The following is a 27,399-nucleotide window of genomic DNA, read 5'->3' on the forward strand; positions in this document are numbered from 1 at the left end:
GTATACCTAGGAGTTATATTTGCCATTTTGAATTATTTTGGATAAATAGGGTTGTTGACCAAATTCCAAAAAGCAGATAATATAATTCTACGCGTATTAACTAGTGTATGCACAATTAGAGATTGAGAATTGCGTCAGAATAGTTTTAAAATAAATTATTTAAAACTGATTTTTTATAATATTCCAAAACGGCTGTGACGTCATAAGAGGCTCCTTGTAGTGAAATTATGTGTAAATGATTGCGTAAAGGAAAAAAAATAAAGGAAGAAGACGCTCTGTCAACACTGTCATCGTAGTGTCAGTCTGATGTCAGTGACACTGTCGCATAAAATATTTTCAAGTCTACGAGTTATTTTCCTTAATCTTCGAATTCATTTCTTAAGTAAAATTATTATTTAGTAATAATCCTTTAATATCTTCCCTTAGAATTAAAGCAGAATGTGTGAAATGGGATTTGTGAAAGCTAGTTCGCAAATTTTACCGAAAATTGATATTTTCATGATCATGAATTGAATTTTTAAAAAGAGACAACCATTTTAATACTGGCGAAATCAGAGGTATAAAAGTAGTCAGGTAAGGACCAACATATTTAATGAATGATTTTATTGTGTTTATATATAATATAAATAAAATGAATAAACAATAATATAAATAGGTATTTTATATTATAAAATACCTATTTATTTATGGAAAATTATAGTGCAGTTCGGGAGTCTTATGGAGATAATGCAATTGGCTATGTGGAATGTGGAATACGGAACAAAACACCACCTAAATTCTGTTGTATCCATTACAATCAGAATAGACAATTTTGACATATTTTGTTCTTCTTCAAAATTATGCAATAGTATCGTTACTAGCTTCTTGTTCAATTCATAAATAATTTCTACCACTAATTTGTCACATATTTAAAATTTTACTATAGAGGCAGGTTATTTTATTTAAAATCTTTGTATCAACAACAATTTGTATATGGTTTGTTTTTATAGACAACAACCCTATTGTTTATTTATTTTATTATTTAAAAACAATTAACTTTATAATATAATGGAGGAAAGCGTTTTAATATTAATTTATAACTTATTTATACATATTTTTTTATTATTATTTCCTCCTTTAGTTCGTTTCACATCCTCCATCCGAAAACGTTCAAACAGCTATAAAAAGCAGGCGATTCCTTCGGGGTGCGGAAAAGTTCTTTGCGTCTACGGAAAAGAGTACTAAAAGTTATTTAAATGGCCCACGTACAATTTCTTGAATTGTCCGCAATGAAGGTATCCGATCACCAAATAAAAACAAATGGTATCCAGAGTAGACGGATGAAAATCAATCCGGTGACCAGTCACGGGCTAGTCGATGGGACCGCAGCCAAGTTTTATGAAATATCTTTCGGACTTGACGTCCTGAAGTTGGTCCAGAGTTTTTTTCGACATTTCGAGTTCGACGAGCATAAAAATGATTTAGACCTTACATTTGGAATTCATATGTTGTAGTATTGTAGTCAAAGAGTGCAAATAAACCATATCGACATGGATGTAACGTATGCAAAACTACATGTTTACTGTTTTTGCTTCCTACAGGCATCTAAAAGCTTTTTAAGGCGAAGTAAATATCAAAATAAATATCAAAAATTGACTTTTCCTGAAGCTTAAAATGATTTTCCCGTTTCTCAGCTTAATACACTTAGCTCAAGACGGCAAGTTTTGTCTTAATTTCAAGTTTTCAAATTTTATAAAAAGTAATTTGTTTAGAAAAAACCTTTTCAGACATTTTTCAATCCACAAACCTCTGGAATCGTCTCCTGCATAAAAGAAGGAATAGATGCGGTTCCGTTCTTTTTTGTAGTAAATAGAAAAATTGTTAGTTCAGTTTTATGTTAAAATCACTATAAAAATACAATAACAATGAATTAATGGTTATAGTGGTAACATATGAAACCGTTAATGATAACTGTAGCACACCTTTTTGTACAGTGATTTGTATAAACAGAGCCAGCCGAGCTATCGATGAAGTCAGCGGTTCCAAAAATGTAATCACTCTGTATTCTATTTTAAGTAAGAGAATATTTACATAGTTTAGACAGTCAGTCAGCGCATGAAAATATTTTTGCAATTTTAAACCAAATATTTACAAATAAATTTAAATAACAGTGGTCTGTTTTATTTAATCATACTAATGAGATGTTTTTATTTTTAAATTCTTAGGATAATGCAGTTTTTTTGTTGTATTATTAAGGAAGCATCGATAAACAATAAAATTAGAGTAATTTCTATTTTTCATAAGTTAAAGTCATATGTACCTACTTCTTTCCTGATTTGTATCATACACTGTAAAAAAGTCGGTGTGAGTGAAAGCAATAAAATTTCGCAGTGAATCCATTGAGTAAAATTATTGAGTACATTTTCACTCAATATTGGGCATTTTGATCGTTTGACTCATTTAGGATTATATTTAAACTAAAACTGAGTACTCAAATATAGGTACTCCTTAAATAAATTCTTCTCGTAAACTCGTATTTGGTGCACTTGTACCTAAATCAGAGTAAATGTCCTCATTACTGAGTGAGTTTAAATGTATATTAATTTCGAGTAATTTGAATGGCGCCGTTAAGATGGCACCACTTACATATTGCTTCTGTAATCTCGACCACAGTTGATAGATGCTCCAGAAAAGCGTGATCGCCAGGAGAACAGGCCTTAGTCGGGGGTGGCGGGTCTCAGCCAGGACAGGAGGAGGCCTCGCGAAGTGAATTAATTTCAACACTGTATAGTGTATATTATCCTAATTAATTATTTTTCCACTCAATATCTATTTAATTAAAAACTAAGTCTGAGCAAAAAATGATTCAATAATAGTTCAATTTAAATCATATTAGAGAAAAAGTGAACTCTAAATTGGTTTCATATACTCAGAATAGAGCCAAAAGTATCTCAATTGATATTGATAGCAGTAAAACTCACTAATTTTTTATGCAATAGTTTCACTCAGTTGTACTCATACTAACAGAGTGAGATTTTCACTCAATCTGGTGTGGACAGAAATTGATACATTATTAAGTAAAATTGAATGGAATTTGAGTGAAATTTTTTTACAGTGTTGAGTTATTGTTAAAAGATACTTACCCAATTCAGTTTCTACTGGAAGACAAACTCATGAATATGATAATTTTTTTATTTCGGTGGTCATAAAATTTTTAGTCAAAGTGGGTTTATATTGAGTACTTAATACGATCATAAATTTCTTATTTTTAGTAACTCTCACATTTAGGTGTATTCCTTTAGACCTAAGTGTTTTGTATGTTGGCTGAAACAATTTTATTCTTGACTGCGAAGCAAGTAAATATTTTACGATAATAACTTCCCATTGTCTGATTGAATATAATCGATCGCTGATTTAATTCTAAACTGTATTTCTGAGAGATTTTCTATATTTTATTAAAAGAATTAAGCATTTTAAAGTTCTATTTTTTTAAATTTATACTATGTAAGTACCACCTTTTAGAAAATCCAAGATAGCCACACTAAACATTTTTTTGGAACTTCCCCCTTTTGGAAAATGACATTGTAATAATTAGTATTTCAAAAAAAATGCTTACAAAGTCTTTTTTGTGAAACAAGTGACCAGTTAGTTTATTGACCATTTTTATATACAGTAAAGTACGTGTATAGTTACAGACGTTTAGTTGTTTTAATAAAATCACTTACACTATAAAAGCAATGTTCCAAAAAGAAATGTTTAGTTAATTTGTAAAACTCCTTAAAACCCAACACTACAATGTTAAAATTTTTAAAATGATATTTAAAATTGTTATACAGGGTGATTCACAACTTATCCAAAAAAATTTGGGAATAGATGGCAGCATGAGAAATGGAATCAATATTGTAAAAAAAATTTTTGTAAAATACTTATAGTTTCCGAGAAAAAAAAATATTGAAGTTATGGTGCAATCAACCAGTGCATAGCTGGACAACTGCAGTCTCTAGCGTCATTCGCCACGTGGCCTCAGCGACTCCGAATACTGAATTCGGATTTTGCCATCGTCGTTGCGATATTTACCTGTTATCTGTGGTGTTTTAGTAGTTAGTGTCAAAAATGGGTAGCTAGTGTCAAAAATGGTTTGCGTGTACTCGGAGTTGATGGATAATTTATGGTGAAGCATTTGTGTTATGGTAAAACAAGACAGCATTTGTGTTAGTTCGTAGAAACTGTGTACAACGGACCCAAATGTGTTTACACATTGGTGGATAAAATATTGAACAGTTGTTGTAACATCGGGTATGTCAAATGATTTTATTATTCAAAAACACAAATTAATTTTATTAATTAATAAAGGCAAAAGCAGTTGAATTTGCCGATATAAAATAGGTGCGATAAAATTCTATTTACATATTTATTTCCTTGCGAAAGTTTTTGTCCGTTTTTAACACACCGCCATGCTGGTCGCATTGTGCGGGGTCAGGTTTTACAGCTGACCAGTTTCCAGTGCCGTGCAGAAGTGTATTTTTAAATCATTTTCGAACTGCCCTTTTTGATTTTTTCTTTACAAAATTGTATTTGTAAGGGTCCCCTATACATCCAGAATTTTTTTTTTGGATAAGTTCTGAATCACCCTGTATAATGCTACGTCTAACTTATTCTGTTTTGTGGTGTGAATTCTTGAAAACTGATTTATCAAATTTTTAGCGTTTCTTGTGTCATAAGTATGAATATGTAAATTGATGTAAATCAGCAGTCTAAGTATTCTTCTCCTTATTGTGTTCCGAGTTTCAGTCTGTTTTAGTTGATGTTAGTGATTTACTTTTGTTTGTCAAACCACTTTTTAAACATGCCAGTAAATATTGACACTGTCAGTCCCAGGCCTGATAAAATGTGAGAGAAAAGTGGTTTTGCAAAGCCTTCTTGACGCTGTTACATAGCTACTTCTTCGGACTTTAGAAAATAACCTGCTTTTATGGAAAACTGTTAGAGATAAGTATGGACACACTTATATCAGTCGAAAGGGCATTCAATTTCGCATTCACCCATGACAGTTAATATGGGTCATTCCACTTGAAAAAAAAAGGTTTTATAAATTATTAAATGTTGGTCTCAGTATTTCCAAGTCTGAATAAGGTACACGTTTTGCTCACAGATGACAAGATAGAATAATTTATTCCAAACGAACTGTAAAAACTGCAGGTTTCTAACTCTTACGGTTTAGACGCTATCTACCCTCATTTAGAGAGCTGAATTGGTAATTTTTTTCAAAAACAACTGATTATCTCGAAAACGGTAAGTTTTAAACACCACGTACATTTAATAAACTCTACCTAATATTAACCAAGAAATTAAAAAATGCAATAATATACAGGGTGCGCCATTTAAAATAACAAAGTTATGTAGCGGCCACGCGAAATGGAACACCCTGTAAAGCTAAAAATATTTTCTTTATATAGCCCACATGATTCTATGTATAGTAGGATCATATTCGATGCAAAGTAATAAATCATTGCCTGTCAAGGGAATCAGTGCAACACGTTTTAGGGGGTTTTGGAAATTGAATAATTTCTTTATGCATTATGGATTAACAATTACATATTTATGAAGAACAAAATGAAAAACAAAGGCATCTCCTTCGCACATAGGGCGGCAGGGCAATAATACATTTATTACTCCCTTCATCCACCCTCATATGACTTGTGTCTTGTGTTTGTTACGGCGGCGCGCGTGCCGGCCCGGCGTGGTCAGTTTCGTTTCGGTTGTATTGGTGCTGCGTGTTTCTCGCTCGCGATATTTGTGAGGTTATAACTGTTATAAGTGCAATTATATTTCGTTCGGGCTGTATGTGTGTTTCGCGCTAATATTTGAGAATTTGTAAATGAAATCATATTTCTTGTGCTCCGTCACAAAAGTGTTTTTAGTGTTTTATTTGTGTGCTGTGTGTGTTTCGGGCTGTTGTTTGTGAATCGTGAATGCTATTATATTTTCTGTGCTAGTGAAGTGAAGTTTTATGTATTATTATTGCTCTATTGTCGTTATATGGAGAAATGGAGGTGGTGCCTGGATGTTCGCACGCCGGATGTACTGCTGTGGGTACAAAAAAATCTGTATTAAGTTACAGAGAAAAAACGATAATATTAAATGTCTATAACGCTTTAGAAAAGGATCATCCCATGAAACTGAAGACTGGTTTGGTGGAAATGTGTTCTAGATATACTGGAGTAAGCGAATCATCTGTTTTCAAAATTTTAAGAGAGAAGAAAATGAAGGAGACGTTAAGAAATCTAAAAAAGGGGGTGGAAAGAAGAAATTAATATTAAATGAAGATGAGAAAAATGCAGTTCGGCGTACAGTACATAAATCATAGAATTTATATTTTGTTTACAATTTGTTAATATTTCTTGTTTGATAGAAAAATAACTTATTTTGTTGAGATTGATAGAGAGTTGTTAGTGTTTTCATTTGATAGAATCATATCATAGAATTTATATTTTGTTTTCATTCTGTAAATATTTATAGTATATCTGTTATACAAGGTTTTTGCTTTGAAACATCGTTTCCTTATAAAAAAAAAAGAATCGTAATGGGGTGCGATGAAGGGATCAGTTCACGTCTGGAACCCTGTTCCTACAAAAATCCTTATATTCTCATAAATTATTTGTTTTAAATGTAATTTATTATAAATCTAATTCGTTATTTAAATTCCACATATGTACTACATTTCAACTCTGTACGCGCCACTGTTTATTGTTCCCTGCTTTACGATCAAGCTCGCCAGGTTAGTATTTGACGTATAACCGACTACTTCGTACACTCGATGCACCTGGCCGACTACAGCTAGTACTAGAACACAGTGCGTATGCAGCGGTATTTCAGATTTTACATTCAATTTCATTTTAAATTTGAAATGGTTCATCTTACGCCTCCTAAAAATGATGACACGATTTTCCTTTGAGAAAAGACCGACAACTTTTTGCTCTACTTTGCATCGAATACGATCCTACTATAGATAACTTTTATTAAAACCATTTTTTATGAATTTTACAGTTACAGAGTTACAGAACACCCTGTATAACGGCCGATATAATATACATCTATTTCAACATAAATACATACACAGAAACTATTTTCGGTTACTTTATTCCTTTTCTTATAGTCTTCGTATTGGGACTATAAAATACATTATTTGTAAGAGCACATAATGTTACAAATTTTTTTACTCACAGAAGCTATTAAACAAAAATATTCTATATGAAATAATATAAAAAGAATATTTATTTTAATCTCTAACAAACTTCTATATTCGTAATATTTGAATGAAATGTGACTGTTATTTGTATTGATAAATAAAGTTGATAATAGCTGCCTCCTAGTAGACTAGGGAAATATTTTAAAGTACTTCGATGCGACTTTTCTCTTTCCAATAATGGGGAAGGTTTTGCTCTTTCGCCCTCCTTTCTACAGAATTTCATACCCGTCAAGAAGCCTTGGGAAACTTTCGCCAAAGATGCACCTATTTATTATCACGATCTTATCCGGTAGTTGTTTTAGTTTAATTTTATCAAAGTTTGCTAACGAGGGGCATGTTCCCTAAACATTAAATTTGCCTGCGCCCATAATATTGTTTTGGTTTTTTATTATTTTATAATTAAAATATTGTTCCTCAAAAAATGTTCATTTAGTTTTGTTTATTGCTGAAACGAATAGTTTTAGAAATAAATTAGAATAAAAATTGAGGTTGTGGTAACTATCCGACATTATTCCACTATCGTGTGACTGAATAAAGCCATTGAGCGTTGTTGAATCTTATCGCGTTTACCAGTTAACTACCGTCTGAGAGGAAATAAGTCACAGCGTCGGGACGTCTACACGGGTTCGTTCTTATTTAGAACTCTTTTATATTATATGTAAAGGGATATAAAGTTTCGTAACAAAACGATAATTTTTAATAAATAAATATTAATTATAAAATTAACTATGTAATAATAACTTACATTAGCAGTCTAACTGAAATACCACAAAATATTAATCTTTTTCAGATGATTTAAAAATATACATTGAAGTTGGTAATAATCAATACGAAATGACTTAAATAAAATATATCACAAAAAAAATATTTTGCAATATCATATGCAAAAAATAATTCTATAACTATATACCCAAAAGTGACACCCGTCCTTATGAGTTTTGATTAAGGGGACAAAAACAAATCGAAAATCAAGAGTGGATAATTTTCCGATTGTTTTTCTTTGCTAGTTATTCAAAAAATTATTAAAAAAAATAAATAAAAATAAACATTTACGCTGGGTTATTAAATATTTATGTAGTTCCAAGCTGTATTTGCTGCAGCTGTATGTTTTTAAATGAAAACTTACCATTGATATTGCTGCATGACGTTCCGTTATCAGTTAGACTAAATTATTGATTTCAACATGATGGAGCTCCATCACATTATGGTTTACGAATATAAAAGTATCTGAATCAAAACTTCCGAGACAGATGGATTGGAAGAGGTGGACCATGGCCTCCTGGATCACCAGATCTGAATCCCCTAGATTTTTCTTTTGGGGTTATTTAAGAGAAAAGATTTATAGTCCGTATATACGCTGCTGTCGTATAGACCAAGAGATTCTAAAAAGGGTTCATGCTTCAATGTTGAATCGTGATAATCTTTGTCTTGAAGTAGAAGGCAACTTATTTAAACACCTTTTGTAAAAACAATTTCTATTATTTAAGCACATTATGGTTTTAGTGCGTTTTATTATTAAAATGTTTTTCTCTGTCCTCTTCAGGTTAAAATAATTCCTTACACCCAGGTACAACCGACAATCGAAAACTATACTTATCTACTACTGGTTATAAATTATATGGCTTGGTCCCCATAAGCACATACCTCAGTTTTGAGACAAAATATGGATTTTCACTTTTTTAGTTTTTTAAATATTTTTCTGAATAACTCAACAACGGAAAACAATCGCAAAATTTTCCACTCTTGATTTTCAATTCGTTTTTGTCTCCTTAATCAAATCCCAGAAGGACGGGCGTCACTTTTGGGACACCCTGTATATGAATATAAAATAAATAATGTATAAAGAAAGTTGCTATTCTCTACAGGGTGTTAATGAACTTATGTCAAATATTTAAAGAGGTAAAAAAGGAGCAAAAACAGAGTTAACTGATGTCACAAACTTGTATCGGAAGTTAAAGTTAAAACTGTTTTGGAACTGCTGAAATACATATATTTTGTCACGGCGAGTACTTACAAAAAAATCATCTGTAACACTTTGTTTGTTTGTAGGTTTCTTATGAGGCCGAACTGTATTCGAAAGTCAGTTTGTTGTAGTGATTGCTGTGCTGTTTTTCGAGAGTACATCTAATAGACGTATTTCCAAGTTTTCTTTTGAAAATGGCAATCGCGAATATTATGATATGCTCATAATTTATGGCGAAGTAAACGAAAATGCCCACAGAGCTTGTCAAGTGTACCGTGCAAAATATCCTGAACGACGTGCCCCCGCATCGCGAACATTTCTTGCTGTAGCGCAAAGAGTTTTGGACACCGGTGAAGTACAACCGCGTCGAGGTCGCGACAGTATCCCAGGGCGACCACTAAGAATCTTAAATGTCGAGGAGATTATTTTAGATCTCGTCGAAGAACATCTGCATCCTAGCACCAGAAATATCTCACAGCAAGTAAATATCGCATCCTGTTGTATGGCCGACATTAAGAGAAACTCAGTTGTATCCGTTTCATATTCAACGTGTTCAAACGCTTACTCCTGAGGGTGTCCACTACGTCATGAACATTTGGACCGATATCGTTAAAGACACTTTAAAATGACCTTTTGAATTGCCTAATACGCTTAGACAGTGCTTCATATCTAGATTTTTTGCAAAATCGCTTGCCGGAGTTATTGGAAGATGTGCCATTAAATGTTCGGCAAAATATGTGGTTACTGCATGACGGAGCTCCCGCTCACATTTTTCAGAGAGTGCGGGAGTGAACATTACTTTCCCCGATCGGTGGATAGGTCGCGACAGCTTAGTTAAATAAAAAAAACTTCAATCATTCACCTGCTTATCGGTCTGTGTGGAAAAACTATTCTTCTGATACTATTGCATACGATTGTCTAAAAGTCTTTATGGAATCTCATTTGTGTATCTCACTTAGAAGTTATTTAAAATTAAAATACATTTTTGGCGATGCAAATATCTTGAATTTTTATACTTAGGATTTTCGTCCATAGAAAACTGCTTATTTAACGTTTCTTCCTGTTTTAGTTTCATTGTTATTGGGTTCATAATAATGATTTAGATGTTAGCTGTACATACATTATAAATTATGATCTAGTATATACCAACGGACTACAGTGCATTTTTTTAATACCGAGGGCAAAGAAAAAATGGTGTTCTTTTTTCATTCCGTCAATTAAAAGTGGAGATGTCTCAGTAAATACTTGTGAACTTGAATGTCTGCTAGCAGGATCAGTCTATATTCTCGAGATGTCTCCAACGCGTTACCATTACACAACCTGTCTCAAAAAATAAATTAGCATATTCAACATTTAAAAATTTATATGGCATTATAATGCACTTAAGAATTTTTAAAGAATTAAGATTTACGTAATTCACGTAAGTACTAAATTTCGATTACTCAACATTTACCAATTCTGTCAAGTTTATTATGACAAGCGAGATTGTTTACAAAGCACCTTGGATTCTTTATTTTCTATTAAATTGTTAAATTCCGGTATTGCGTCACGTCGACATAATAATTTTTTAATACTTACATATTTTTTTAATAGTAAAATTGTGAGTCTGACTTTTAGAGTACTTCAGTCGGCAGAGACCGAAAAGTTACTGTTGTTAACATTTTCTTGATAACTCGGAAATAACTACACAGGAATGCTTTAAATGATGAGTACAATAACAGGCTAATTTGCTGACAAAGTATTTTATCAGGAAAAAAGGTTATTAACAATTTAATCGTTAAAAAAAATTTTTTTAGAAGTTTTCTTTAAATAACTCAGCGGGATGACTTTGTACGAAAAAATGCTTAGGACATGATTTTGTTCGTAATAAAAATAGCTACAAAATGGTTGGCGGTGGTCCGATTACGAAATTTATAATAACAAAGCCGTGAGATTGAAAAAACGGTATAAAACGCCAATTTTTTTAAGTTGCTGTAAAAATGTCAATTATAAACAAAAAGTGTTAAAACTTTCGAAAACTATAGTTCAATATATATACAATAATGATGCTAAAGCCGAAAATCAGGAGAGCAAAACTTTTTGTTCTATAGGGTTTTATACATCCATCGGCATCTGAAACTCGAAACTATGCCAAATTTGTTTGAAGTTTTGCTGACACTTGAAATTTGGTATACACATAGTGTAAATATGCAGAAACCAAAAGCAATTTGCAAAATTCAAGTATCTCCATTTTTGCAGTTTTGGTAAGGTTTTATACGACACCCTAGTTTTATACGTCACCGTTTTTTTTAATTTTTGGAAAATATATATGTATATTTATAAAATATTCCATCACGGTAGATTAACCAGCACAATTACCTACAATTAAAAAAAAAATAATTTTCATCCTTTAGATCCTAAGCTACTTAACATTTTGCGCCTGTTAGCCGTAGTCGTACATTATTCAACATATTAACATAAAACAAAATCGTACGTGTGGGGTAAACTTTTAACTTTTCATTTTCGAGCGCGATCACCTTGTATATCTATTATTAGAAATATGCAATAGTAAATTAACAATTGTTTACTTAAAGTTAAAGGTTTACCCCACACGTACGTTTTTGTTTCATGTTGATATGTTGAATAATGTACGAATATGGCTAACAGGCGCAAAATGTTAAGTAGATTAGGATCTAAACGATGAAAATATTTTTATTTTTAAATTGTAGGTAACTGTGCTGGCTAATCTACCGTAATGGAATATTTTATAAATATACATAAATATACGTCCCAAAATTTAAAAAACGGTGACGTATAAAACTAGGGTGACGTATAAAACCTTACCAAAACTGCAAAAATGAAGATACTTGAATTTTGCAAATTGCTTTTGGTTTCTGCATATTTACACTATGTGTGTACCAAATTTCAAGTGTTAACAAAGCTTCGAACAAATTTGGCACAGTTTCGAGTTTCAGATGCCGATGAATGTATAACGCCTTATAGAACAAAAAGTTTTGCTCTCCTGATTTTCGGCATTATTATATATATATTGAACTATAATTTTCGAAAGTTTTATTACTTTTTGTTTATAATTGACATTTTTACAGCAACTTAAAAAAAATGACGTTTTATACCGTTTTTTCAATCCCACGGCTTTGTTATTGCAAATTTTGTAATCGGACCACCGCCATTTTGTAGCTATTTTTATTACGAATAAAATCATGTCCTAAGCATTTTTTCGTACAAAGTTATCCCGCTGATTTATTTAAAGACTACTACTAAAAAAAAATTTTCACAATTAAATTGTTAATAACGTTTTTTCCTGATAAAATACTTTGTCAGCAATTTAGCATGTTATTGTACTCATCATTTAAAGTAGACCTGTGTAGTTATTTACGGGTAATCAAGGTTTGACACAGGCCGAACCTGTACCAACTGGACTAAAGTGATATGCATCCAAACGGTAACTTAATTCCAAAATTACAATTTAAATAAATTAGATGACAGGTGGCATAAAATATGGATTAGCTTCAAAACAGTGTTTTTATGCAGAAAATGTAAGAATATTGTACGAAAATTAATAGATCACGTTACTTTAAACATTAGTCTGCGGGGACTGAGTTTTTCTGTCGTGCTGAAATGTTTGGTACCTGTACAGGGAAAATAATAACGTTGACTTGATCTGTACATTTCTTTCATTGGAATCCTCCTGAACTACGTGACGACTCCAGACGGAAGATCCTAAATCCGATATAACTGTTTATCTTATCGGAAGAGCGATTCAAACGCTCAAACTTCCGAAACGGCGCCGTGCTTAAAGTTCCCCTAATTGGCGAAGTTCAGTCGTGCCTTTTGAGCCGCATATCGGTTTGTTTATAGCTGCAGACAGATGAGGAATACGTTTCCTCTGACATAACGACGTACCTTTGTTATAGAGGGGGAAAATTTTTATGGTCGCAATAAAACCGATAGGCAGCGAAAGGTTAAGGTCAACGATTCAGAAATAGAAAAGTAGATATAATAAAAATTTACGGTTGCGGTGCAAATTTACAGAAAATATACATTGTAGCCCAACGATTCAGGCATTGCAGTGATTCGATTCGGTTGCGAAAATTCAATACCTATGCATGTTTTCAGCCACGAAAATTGAATATTTTCAAATATTTGAACGGCGCCGGCGGTGACAACATTTTTAACATTAAGGCGATGTTTCGCATCGTATTAGCTATGTCCTGTCCAAATTTGGTTGGTGCATCTCGCTCGGTTCTCTCTACAACAGACTAAATTTTATAATTCCGTCCAATACTTTGAAAATAATTTACATTTTAAAATTTAAATTATGTTTAGTTGTTTACTTACTACTTAGTTGATTAAATGTTCCGCATATCCGGAGCGATTCGACGGCATTCGTTGACGATTCTTTTACGCAAATCTTCCAGCGACGCTGGCTGTGTTTTATAGATTTTACTTTTTAGGTATCCCCACAAAAAGAAATCAAGGGGCGATAAATCCGTTGATCGTGGAGGCCACTCAATGCTGCCTCTTCTCCCATTCCAATTCCGTAGAAAACGTTGGTCCAAATACTGACTGACAATTAACGCATAATGCGGAGGAGCAGCGTCCTGTTGAAAAATCAAATGATCTTCATCATACTCTGGAACATTTTCAATAATATCAGTCAAGGCAGGGTCAATAGCGTCTTCCAGTAATTGCAAATACATTTGGCCAGTCAAATTAACAGGTAGAAAACCACCAACCGGCCACCGAAAATTCCAGCCCATACATTTAATTTTTCCGGTTACTGTGTATGCATCTCGTGAAAAACTCTTGGGTTTGAATCGAACCAATAGTGGTAATTGCGATGATTTACCGTCCCGTTCAAGAAAAAACTGCATTCATCAGAAAAACAGATATTAAAAAGGAACTGTGGATCGTTCCCTGCTCGCTCACTCATTATTTAGCAAAATTGCAAACGGCGGTCATTTTCATATTTTCTGGACTAAATGTATTTTGTATGGTTGGAATTTATTCTTCTTCAAAATGGTTTGTATGCTAGTTCGATTGATCCCAGACACACATGCCAGGCCTCGTACTTAATGTAGAATCAAGATGAACTTGTCCCAAAACTGCAACTTCATTAGCTTCATTAACTATAGGTTTTTCAATTTCTCGTTTTTTGTTGGCTACGTTCTCTGTCTCTTGAAATTTTTTTACTAACTCGAGAACATACTTCCTCCTGGCATGTCGATCTTGATGTTGTTCATTAAAAGCTGAGCTGTTCTATTCGCATATTTATTGTTCATAAAGTAAAGCGAAATGATATCTACCCTTTCCGCAATGGAATAAACCATAGTGTTTAATTTTCAAGAACACAATTAAATAAACTACCAACCAACGCTTCCAAATAATACTAGAAAATAATTTGGAATCTACTAATTTTACGTTCATTGTGTGTGTATAGCATTCATTTCTGTTTTTTACTATTGTGTTTTTTTTACGAAAGTGATAACAAATCGCCAAAAACCAATATAACGCAAAAAATACTAAATTTATACCATTGGCGTACTTAACTCGAATGACTTACATTTTTACCGTTACTAATTGTTTGTACATATATTTCAACTTTAAAATCAAAATTCTTAATAAGTATTGGGCGGAATTATAAAATTTAAAGTCTGTTGTAAAGAGAATTGTAAGAGCTTTCAAAAGAAATATTACTCAACCCCCAATGCCATTTAAATATTTTGGGGTGATGCTTACCCTTGCTTGGGGGTGAAAGTGGCGGAGTCAAAAATACAAGCAAAGAATCTCCCCCTTTAATCTAAAATCGACGGATCTGAGCGTTTTTCTACAATCTTGACTCAGTTCCTGAAAATGGCTCTGTTTCGTTTTCATTTGGCCACCCTGTATGTTTTCAGCCATGAAAATTTAATAATTCCAAATATTTCGAATTTTCACCACCAAGGAAGTCGGTGGCAACATTTTTAACGGTTAGGCGATGTTTCGCATTGTATTAGCTATGTCCAGTCCAAATTTGGTTAATGCATCTCTCTTGGTTACGAAAATTCAATACCTATGCATGTTTTCAGCCACGAAATTTGAATAATTCCAAATTTTTCGAATTTTTACTAGCAAGAACGGCGGTGACAACATATTTAGCAGTAAGGCGATGTTTCGCATTGTATTAGCTATCTCCTATCCAAATTTGGTTAGTGCAACTTTCTAGGTTGCGAAAATTCAATACCTAGGTATGTTTTCAGCCACGAATATTGAAAAATTCCAAGCATGTCGAATTTTCACCACCCAGAACGGCGGTGACTAATACACTATCCTACCAGTTTCCGATCAATTTTATTCCATCATATTCAATTTTATGGTTACTTCTGCATGCATCATTTATTTTAATTGTATGCGTATAACTGTATCTAAATATGTAGTTATATTCAAATTTCTACTAACAACTTATCAGGTTATCATTTACATCAGGTTCTTCGATTTCTTTGGGTTCTTTTAGAATATAATATCACAAGTTTAAAACCTAGTATTTCTCATACGACGATATAAAGTATTCAGAAGAATGGAAATTGATAGTCGATTGATAGTGTCATATTTCAAGTCACAAGTGTCATGTGTTCTAACATACGAAGCTAACCTAACCTCACCTAACCTACGAAGCCGTTTGCAAAGCTCTTATGTATAGAAATTCCAGCCAAAATTCAAACAGAAAACGCTGAGCTGAAATCGAAATTTTAACTCATGTTTTGAATCCAACAATCGAAACTGTTCACAGAGCCGTTAACCACTCCAAATTCCCAAGTTGCTGCATTTGACATCAGGAGAGCCCGGTACTGTTGGCACAGCAACCGCTACAACCATCGCGGGATGCAAAAAATTTCACTTCAGTTTCAAATTTTTTTGCGGGAACGTGAGAAATGTCACGAAATTCGAGCTGTGACACGAGACCGGCTTGCTACATAAAGGCTGCAAGAAACACGTGAAATTGTGGCGCAGTGTCTCCGAACTGTGATCGAACGTCAACTCTGGTATATTGCAGAACAGAAGTACCTGGCCAGTGTTTATACTCGACTCGAATTCAATTTAGAGAGAAATGAGTCGTAAGGGTATATGAGAATTCCACAGAGAAGTCTAGAAAACTTAAAAATGCAAATGTTTTTTTTTCGAATTGTTTATAAGGATTCCAACTTTTACAAGGTAGTTGCATTGTACCTTTACTTGTAGTATAAAAATATTTCTTAAAAATTTACAATAACAAACATTTTATTGCCATTTAAATTTAATTGCGAACGCACCCTCGAGATCTAGATCATCAATTCAACATCTAATCCGCCCAGAACTTGTTGTGCCTGTGACGAGAATCCTAAGGGATAAAACCAAGCTTAAAAAGCAATATAAACATGGCTAAAGACAGTGATATCGTGATAAAGTGCAGGAAAGTATTATAATTACTAAAAAATTTAAAACATTTCAGTAGAAAACGTTCCAGTTGAGAGGCTGTCTACTAAACCAGTGAAATTCGAAGAGTGTATCCAATCAAATCTCTTAGCAGAACTACTAGCCGAATTGGAAAAAGCCCGACTAGTGCGACACTCTATCGCCCAAGTATCCTTAGTAGTTGATGCTGTAAATGAAGCATCCAGCAATCCCAATTACATCTTAGCGGAGGCAAAAGTCTCAGCATCGTCTGTCTGTTAAAAGGATTTTCATGAAATAGAAGTGCGGATAATATAAGTACACGACATTGATGGCCCAGTGAATATTTGTTTATTATTATTGTGGTCGAAAATATAGTTAAAGGTAAATATAAATGTCTAAAATAAATGTTCCCATACAAATGAGAAATGTGTGGATGGGATACATGAGCATACTATTGTCTAGTTGTAGTTAACGGACGTGTCAATGATTACTGAATATACTTTGTGTATAATGTATTTTGCTATTAAATGCAAGTATTAATTAATATATAATTTGCATTTAAGCCTGTACAGGGTATAGATACTTCTCTGCACAAGCACTGAATAAATGTGATACTCTCATACTCTTCTTGACAACTTCAATTGTGCAATGGATGTTAGAAGCAAATTTGCACGCAACTTGTAGCTCCGATTAGACCAAGCAATGCAATTGGTATAAAGAACTAACTCCTAGTTTACCCCCAACGACTAATTTACCAGCACTAGGTGTTAACAGATGCAAAGAGCAAACTCCTCATTATCTTTCTGAGTACCAACTACACCACAAGATGCACAAAGTAAACATATTTATAATAATGCATTATCTGTGGATCTTACACCGGTCAGTACTGCGAGTTTCCTAACAACTAGTCAATCAATTATACAGACTAGTATCTCAGTTCATAATATCGATTCATCGAAACTTACTAACACAAAATAAATCTTTTCACAATAACACTTATTGTTACTCAAATGACATTTTATTGTACTGCGTATATCAACTACGATTTTTGCTAATCTGTACCACAGACAATATAGTATTTTGTCTGTGTCTATACAAAGTCTATACAAAATTTTATTACTCTGTAATAAAATATATTACTTCCCAATAAGTTTTACAATATTAAATTTATAGAACAGTATTAATTAACAATGATTTTCCAGCTAAAATATCGATGATACTGTTGAATATATTTTTACACTTAATATCACAAACAAATATTGACATTACTAATAGTTGCGATGTATGCTCAGGTATAAAATATCTGACTAACATTGTAGATATCACATAAAAGAAATGTTTTCAGCATTATTCCTAGAAGATACTCTCCCTGCCTTTCAGAGATACTTTGTCTATAAATCCACATTATCTTATCTTACAAAGAAACTTACTTTGAAATAGTATAATTTGTCTGCTTAGTATGTAAAATTGCTAAGCTAGTGAGAAGATATTTGCAATACTGTATTCATTTAAATGCTAAACCTAGGATGCGAATTGTCTGCAAACTACAAAATGATATAATTCTGGGAACCTGAATTCTGTCTCTTTGTGTGCAATTTTCAGTTGTACAAAAGGGGTAGTTTGCATTTTGATGATTCCTTGCAAAAATAGAGTCCATTGGGTCGCTGACCAAATATCACAAAATCACATACCTAATAGAGTTATTTTTGTCGTACGAGTACAAATACAGACACATTGTTGCAAATCAAATATACTGCATACTGTATAGGTGTGATATGATGTTACATGTAATAAAATGACATAAATAGAGGTTTCCTATAATTCTGTTTGTGTGCATTTATATATATTTTTAAAAAATATTGTATTTTTATCTCTCGTGAAATTTAGTAAACTTATTGAGAATCTCTGGAATCGTTCCCGACTTAACATAGTACACAAAACAAGGTGTACAATTCTGTGGCAAAAAGGAAAAAGGGCATAAGTCTAAATTTCATATTTTAGAGGAGCTAAATAAAACTGTTTCACTAAAAAGTGATTAAACTCTTTTTTCCTGTTTTGTACTTCTGAGGATGACCAATGTCATTTAATGTAAAATATGCACAGAAGTAGACTGCATCTGGCCATTAGTTTTTGAAAAACCATTAAATATATTACTTATCCCTGAATACCTTACTTTATCCAACTTTGTTAAAATTCTCAATTCTCAAAAATTCTCAAAGGTTGCAAGTCGACTTAACCCGTTTTGAGATTTTCAATTTTTTATGTTGACAAGTATACTCAAAATTCTAATTAGCTATAAGTAGACATACACAAGTGATATAGTAGTAACATACCTGTTTACTAATAATTTTAATGATTGGTAAAAATAATAGTTTCGTACATCATAATAAAACATATTTTTTCTGAGGTTATGTTACTCCATTATATTCAAACTTACGTTTATCATCGATCACATGCATTTATGCAGTTCTTAAGTAAAGGCACGACTATTGATATCCATTGTTTTTCTTTATACTAGACACTTTACTACACAACACAATGTTGTTATTGCACTGTACTGCACACATCCAGTGAAAATAACAGACTGTATTAAGTGCACTTAACCTTAACACTTCAATGTTTAATGAATTTGTTTGGTAATAACAAAAGGGATTAAGTTGACATATTGCTTTTTATAATTACTGCCATCTAGGTTAAATTCTATTTAACTGGAATATGTGTACTTACGACGTTATTGCGTTGCTAATAATCAAGGAAACCTCAAATTAATGTAATTTTAAGAGTTATGTTTACTTAACTCTTTTCTTCGTTAGCTTTATTTGGCAATACTATATTAAGTAGAGATATCCCATTTTGTCAGATCATCAAAAACAATATTATAAATGCTGGGAGAGAAGAATGTGAATTGTGGGATATGTAGACTTATCCTTTTGTTCCTTTTTGTCACAGAATTGTAACCATAAATGGTGTAACGTTCGCTTTTGTGTCCTTTTTTTTGTATAAAACAGATTGAAATTGCTAATTTAATTTTGGATAATCATCAAGTCTACTTTAGTTTTTATTACGAAAACGTGTCTTTTATCGTGAAAAAATATATGCGTCATTTATTTTTCTAAATTCCTACTTTTAACTGTTTTCTTCTGTTTGAGGAACGACAGCGTGCCTGTGAGCTATGTATTAATAAGTTTGAATAAACATACTAAAATTACCCATCAATAGAGCACAATGAATTATGGGCATAATACACAGTACAGAGATTTCTAGACAAGCATACTCCAACCCTTGGGAACAAAAACAGAGTGGTGGAATCAGCGGTTGCAAAAAAGTTTTCATTGTATTAATATTTTCATTCTGTTTGCAAACAATATTTCGCATCTCATTTTAATCGAATTTTCTGTCAAGTTTGTAAACATCCTTTATAAAAATAAAAATGTGCCCCCTGAAATATATCCAAAGGATACTAAACCGATCCAAGGGTATAAATAAGCATATTGTGCAATATTTAAACAGCCATGATACCCTTAGAAACTTTTAGACTTTATAGACAATATATTCTAATGGAATTCTGAAAATTCTGGCTGTATACCTTGCTGAATTAATTGTACAATCCACTACTGTGCAATAATTAGTCCTTTCAATAGAAAATGGCACTTACAATTGTAGTAAATATATAACTTTATAGATAGTTTTCTTAAAATAAAAGAGAAGCTTCGATTCTGTTTACCCCTAAGAAACGACCTTGAAAAGTGTGACGTCACTAGCAAATTGCCCTATTAATCTTTAAAGAAAAAATAATAATTTTTTTATGAAACAAATAGTTACTTTAAATGTTTTCGGTTATGTACTAATTTTAAATAAAATAAAGTAATTACCTGAAATTGCAAAGAAAACAGACATCTTTTTACTTACAATTAGAAACACAAATAAGGATTCAATGTACTTATCCTGTTTGGAAATTATTCATTGACGTCTAAATTCTAGGGATCTCAGTGCCAATCTCCACTGATTGACAGATTTGTGTACTGACTCAGCGAATTTTTTCGTGTGATTAGTTAAGTCATTAGCCCATCTTCAGACATTAGAATAAACGTGATATTTTTTCTTCAACTACACTCAAAAATCCTTTACTTTAGACCCAATTAAATTGGTAAATAGGCACCCAATTAAATTTAAAAAAATAGTTGTGTTTTAAATATTCGCAGATTAGATTTTTTATATTTTAGAATTTGAATGTACTCGTACTTTAATTATACATTTTAAGTGTTACAACTGATTTATGTTCTAAGCGAAAAAGGATGAAGCTGGGATCTTGATAAATTACAGAAGGCTGCGGTTTTAAATTTTATCGTGTGAATATTCAACACCACGGCCAGCCGCACAAAAGATTTTTTGCGGGCGTTAAATTAACCGAACAATTAAAATTCAGTTGCAACCTTAAACACATGTTTATGAGATACTTTAAAATCGCGTCGAAGTTAACTGTCGAGTTATAAAAAGTAAACGTGCTCCGACTGCTTAATTTTCACAAATCAATTTACAGGTTTTAATTAATTTTTCAACGGGCTTTTTGCGAATTATATAATTTACAAAAGTTCATTAAATGTACCGAAATAGGGAGGTGTTTAATTATTCCTAAGGGCGTGTCAACAGCATCGGTAATTAATAAAATAGGCATAATCTTGTGAAAATTATATGACTAAAAAAATGAATGAAAGTGCAAAAACTATTTTGATTTCGCAGAACAAACTATCAGCTGCTGATTGGTCTTATAATTTTTTACTAAAACTTTTACTGAACGATATAGTTAATACTATCTATCGCAACTATGTGCACTATAGACATCTAATTAATTACAGGTATATTGGGCATGATTTTTCTAATCTACTACAATTAAGTGCAAATTAACAGTCGGTGCCTTCTAGAGACACGGGTATTTTTTCCAATCAAGTACAGACTTACTTCAACTTAAATGTGACATTCTCGTTTCATGACATGTTCATTACTTTGTTTCTTCGATCTTTTTATAAGATATATTCATTCGTGTACTTGATTCTATTATACAGGGTGGTTCATAAAATCCTTATAGCTTCCGAGAAAAAAGTTGTAATATTTACAACCCTTACATCTCTGAACTACTAACTGTAGTCTTTAGCGTCAACCATGTTGTGCGCTGTATGCAATGCGCTTTCTCTCCGTGGCCCCAAGTGATTCCGAATAGTGTTTACATCACAATTTTTTCGGATAGCATGGATTTTCCTGAAAAGCATATAAGGTCAACTGACCCCCCCACTTCAGAAGTTATATTGTCTAGATGTGTGCTCTTTTCTATTTGGGGGTGAAAACTACCCTTGTACGAAAAAAATACGAAAATCGCAGATTTACGTATTTTAAAGATTCAATTTATTCTTAATATTTTTGTATTAAATGTATATCAAATAAAAAAAAATGTATATACATTATAAATGGATACGTGTGTGTATGTATATTATTAAAATACTTTAGATCTTATCTAGCCTCATTTAGAGAGCTGATATCGTGATTTTTTCCAAAAACAACAGAATATCTCGAAAACGGTTTTAAACACCATGTGCATTTAATAAACTCTACCTAATATTAAACAAGGAATTCAAAAATGCAACAATATACAGGGTGTTCCATTTGAAACAACAAAGTCATGTAGCGCCCATTTTTTTATAAATTTTACAGTAGCAGAGACAGAAGAATCCCTCTTAGGTGGAACACAATTTATATGATATCTGAAACAATTAATTTAACAATGTTTCCAAACAATAATTTGCATTAATATTAAATATATCATATTTTGGTGTACAGTATTGTAACTTGTTACAAAGGTATTAAAACATTTTTCCTAAAAGATCTTATAAATTCTGCACATGTGGTACATTGCAACATATATCTACATGAACTATTTAGTTAGTTATTTAATTGGGATCAATAGCAGTTGATGAAATTGTTGATATATGCTAAATTAACAATTACAAGCTTCTAACACCNATGAATTTTTTTTAATTTAGGCTTCTAAAATCGTTTAAATTCAGAATCTACTGTTAATACATAAATAAAGTAAATTGCAGAAGGGATACGTTTAATTTTTTTCGATTGTAGCTATCTTCGAAATTGACTTGAACTTCTGGGAGTCATAAGTCGGATTCTATACCATCTACAAAAATAAAAAAAGCAATCTCTTTGCTATTTAATTACCTTCATTTTTACCTTTGATAAAACTTGTAGTTTTTGAGATATTCGCGAAAAATGGCTTAAAACATGCATTTTTTGGGCTAAGAACGAACATGTTTAGGAGCAAATAACTCAAAAAGTATTGACTGTACAAATTCTAATAGAACATTTTTTGCTTAGAATTCGGCTACAGTTCAAATTTTACGTCAATCCATTCCATCCGAAAAAATTGGTAGCCAAAATGACTGGACTATTACGTGTATAGCAACCCTGAGTTAATGGAGATCATTTTAATTTGAGCTTGACAACATTTGAAGCAAGACAACAAATGTGTTTACACGTCGGTGGATCAAATTTTGAACAGTTGTTGGAGGACACATTATTTTATTAATTAAAACCACAAATAAATTTTATTAATTAACAATAACAATAGCAGCAGAAGCAGTTGAATTTGGTGATATAAAATAGGTATTATAAAATTTTAAGTATTTCTTTCCTTGGAAAAGAAATTCTTTAAATTTTTTGTCCGTTCATGCTGCATGCTTTGCCTTATGCGAGGTCAGGTTTTACAGTCAATCATACGTAATTTCGCTTTTTCAACACAGTTTTTATAAAGATAGGTCATAGATCCTATGATTGTGGGAAAGAGCTTAAGTCAATGTCTTTTGCTCAATGAACTCTCAAATTTTAGTTTCTCTACCGATCTAGTGATATTATTTCAGTCTTATCTCAACTGGCATACCCAATATGTCGAAATTCATGGCATTAAATCATTTCAATACATTGCACCACAAGTGAGTCACACGGTTCCTTGTTAAGACCCTTACTATTCAACTTTTTTATTAATGACATATAAACTTAAAATTGAAAATATACAAGACAACATTGAACTAAAAACAAATCTTGCGCTGATTAGTGAGTGGTGTGTTACAAATCTTCAACTAAATATTAAAAAATGCAATATCACGTATTTCTCTACTTAGAAGAATAATGCCAAATGCATATCAATAATACTCACCAAAGGATTCACATTTCTCGAATGGACTCGTTTAGAAATATTCGTATCCTATTTAAATTGAAATTATCATTCGCTTAGGCACTAAAATATTTTGGTTTTATTGTACGTTGTATATAAGATCTTTAATTGATACAATTAAGATCCTTTGTGTGATCTAAAGTAGAATGCGGTGGTAATTTGGGTTCCGGGCTATGATTTCCATGCTAACAACTTGGACCTGATACAGCGAAAATTCTTTAAATAAGTGAATTTTAAAAGTGACAGATTTTATCTTAATAGAGTTTCCTAAACGATGAACTACTTGAAATGTTTAGATTTTGTTCATTAAAAATAACGTCAAAAATGTTTTATGTTTATGATTGTCTTCAAAATAATTAAGAACATTTTATTAAGACTAAATTTTTATGTGCCACTAATAAACCAAAGATATGTCAGTAATATATTTATTTGTATTTGATTTTTTTATATTTGATTTGTTATTTAATTTTTTAATTGTAATGTCCACATTTTTAAATTTGTTTGTTCTGTTATTTCTTCCGTCATTAGTTTTTGTACTTGTTTGTATTTTAATATGACAATACAGATATTACTTTGTTTTTCATACGATTAATTTTTAATGTGTCTCTTCTATTGTTACCATGTATTTGGATTTGTATTCGCCCTGCTTTATAATTGGATTGCTACCAGGAAGACAGCTCTTGGGTAAATAAATAAATAAACCATAAAAAACGCCTGTTCCAAATATTGATCTCTGCAGTTGTACCACAATAATGCTTAGACGAATTATATAACCGTACCTATAACAAAACAAGAATTCTTAAACTGTCACTTTAGTATAACTTGTTATTTAGTTGTGCTGCTTTACAATTGCAGCTTTTCATGTTTTTGCCGTACTGCCGCTGTATACGCTTATCAACTTAAATAGTATTGATCTTAAAATTTTCATTTGAAGTTTATACGTCTGACCTAAACCAGTCTCATCTGACTGATACAAAAACCGACAAGCACTTCTATTGTCCAAGTTTGGGAACAAAGTGCACTCATTGGGAATGCTAGTATTTACTGCCTTTCCGCTATATCCGCGGAAGTACATTCTTAGTCGCTACTATTATTTGAGATAGAATTCGACAGAGTACAATTTTCGGTTTCAGTGAGTTCAGCGTCGTGTGTCGGTCTTTTATATCGAAGTTCCGTACTTTTGCAAAGATATGTAATTATATACATACTTACATCATATTAAAATATATTCATTAACTTAATGAATGTTTTTTTTTTGTAGTTAGGTTGAAACTTGTTTAATTTAATAAATTATTGCTACATATGTATTCTTCATAAACTTTAAATATTAAAATGAAAATAAAAAACATGAAAATGTACAGTATTTACTAATCCATTTTTATTTGAATAGGAAAATGTCTATATATTCCGCATTTACCATGTAAAATCCATGTGGCGACTTTACTTGAACTGTTTCTTAATTTTATGAATACTAACCATTTAGCATATCTAATGAACAATCTGTAATTATTAGTTAACTTTTCGTATTTTCGATATAATATAATATGAAATATACCTTTAATGACAAGTTTCCTCCAAGTCTTGCTGTCAGGAATTTTAATGATATTCTGGTCTTCCAAAGAGTGTAACAAAATTCACACAAGAAGTAATTTTGACTTCAAAAAAATCCCAAAGAAAAAAGTCCAACGGTGTTAAGTCGCATGATGTGTGTGGCCAACTCTGATGACTAAAACAAGAAATGACTTACGCAGTAAACGAATTGTTTGTGGAGCTGTATGGCATGTGGTACCGTGTTGTTGAAATCACATGTATCTACATCCATATCTTACAATTTAAGCACAAAATACTGGATTATCATGTCGCGATAGCGAGCACCATTAACTGTTATTGCGTGACCAGCCGCATTTTCGATGAAGAATGAACCGATGATGCCTCCAGCCCAAAATCCATACCAGACACTTACACGTTATGGGTGCATTTGTTGCTCAACAATCACTAGTGAATTTTCTGATGCCTAAATGCGACAGTTTTGAAAAATTAGCATCCATTTGTTGTTCCATAATCCATTCAACGAACTCTCTTCACTCTGCGTGGTCAGTAGGCTTCAGTTCTTGAGTCAATTGAACTTTCTAAGCATGAAGATGCAAATCTTTAGTGAGAATACGCTGAAGAGCGTCTCGAAATGTCCAGTTTCTGACCACAATGCCAATTTGATGTTCCCTGGACTCTCAGCAAGACTCTCACGAGCTGCTTAGATGTTTTGTATTCAACGACTTATTGAAGGACAGCCAGACTGTTTAAGAATTTTTAAATTAATCTCTCCACAGCTGACGACGCATTGTTCTTTCTTGTAACGCTCCGTTTTTGATAATCCTGAACTGCCAACAGTCATGCTGTCTTATTTTTTTTTCATTGGCAAATCTTAAGTGAATTTTGAAATACCCAATATATAGTTTACTAGATTTAGTAATCCTTACCACAATTAAAGAAACTGATACGTTTTCGTATAGAGTAATCCTGAATTAATTAATAAAATATGGGCGACTTTTCGGTTTCTACTAGGTACTCTTCAAATAAGGTACCTACCAGTTTTGAAAATATGTTTATATTAATATTTTTGTTAATATTCAGTGTACATTTTAACATACAGTAATTTGACATAATGTTAGAATTTCCATTTCACGACCTTATACGTATTCAAAGTAAGTCAATAACACATTTTCTGATATTTTCTTAATTTTCCTTTCAGTACACCACTCTTTGAAGTAGTTATAAGCTGTTTTACGTTGTTCTACAAATTTTTTCAGACATTCGAGTTGTACTACTTTAATACTATTTTTTCACAGAATTTGTTAACACGGCAGGAACAACAAATGTGACGACCAGAGTCTGGTTTCTATAATTATTACTTACATATTGTGATGCTCCAATTAAGATAACTTGGTTTTTTTATGTATGTTTGTGTATTTCTATGTATTATATTGCGTTGAGCGCCAGTGAAATGTTAGAAATTTTGACTATTAATTTAGAAAATATAATTTCATTACTTACCAGGCTAGCTTTCTTATATGATATCACTCAATTTAATATAAATTGTAATTTAAAGATTATTTGTTTTTTTATTCGGGATTTAAAATAAAATTCTATTTTCTTTTGATGATTTGACTGACAACTAAATTACCTCTGTTAATTTTGCATAAATAACAGATAGAAAATTTAGTAGAACATGAGTTATTATCTCAGTAGTCGGTTCATAAATTAATTTTTACTTGTAATTGAATTTGAAAAAGAATTAAATAATATCGTTGTAATCTGGGTTCAAATTTTATATTGATATAAAAATGATAAACAAATTAATAAAATTTTCTAGTCCCTATTTAACCTGCGCTAACTTATATCTATTCTACAAACATTTACTTATTATCTTCTACTATTACTTATTATCACTCACTTATTATCTATCTACTATCCGTTCTTTCTTTCACTGTCCATGACTTCTTAAGTAGACACTTTCCTTCTGCAACGTCTCTTCTGTCCTCTTCCTTCTATTCGTCCACTCAC

The sequence above is a fragment of the Anoplophora glabripennis genome, unplaced genomic scaffold (assembly GCF_000390285.2).
Source record: "Anoplophora glabripennis isolate ALB-LARVAE unplaced genomic scaffold, Agla_2.0 scaffold103, whole genome shotgun sequence".
NCBI lineage: Eukaryota > Metazoa > Arthropoda > Insecta > Coleoptera > Cerambycidae > Anoplophora > Anoplophora glabripennis.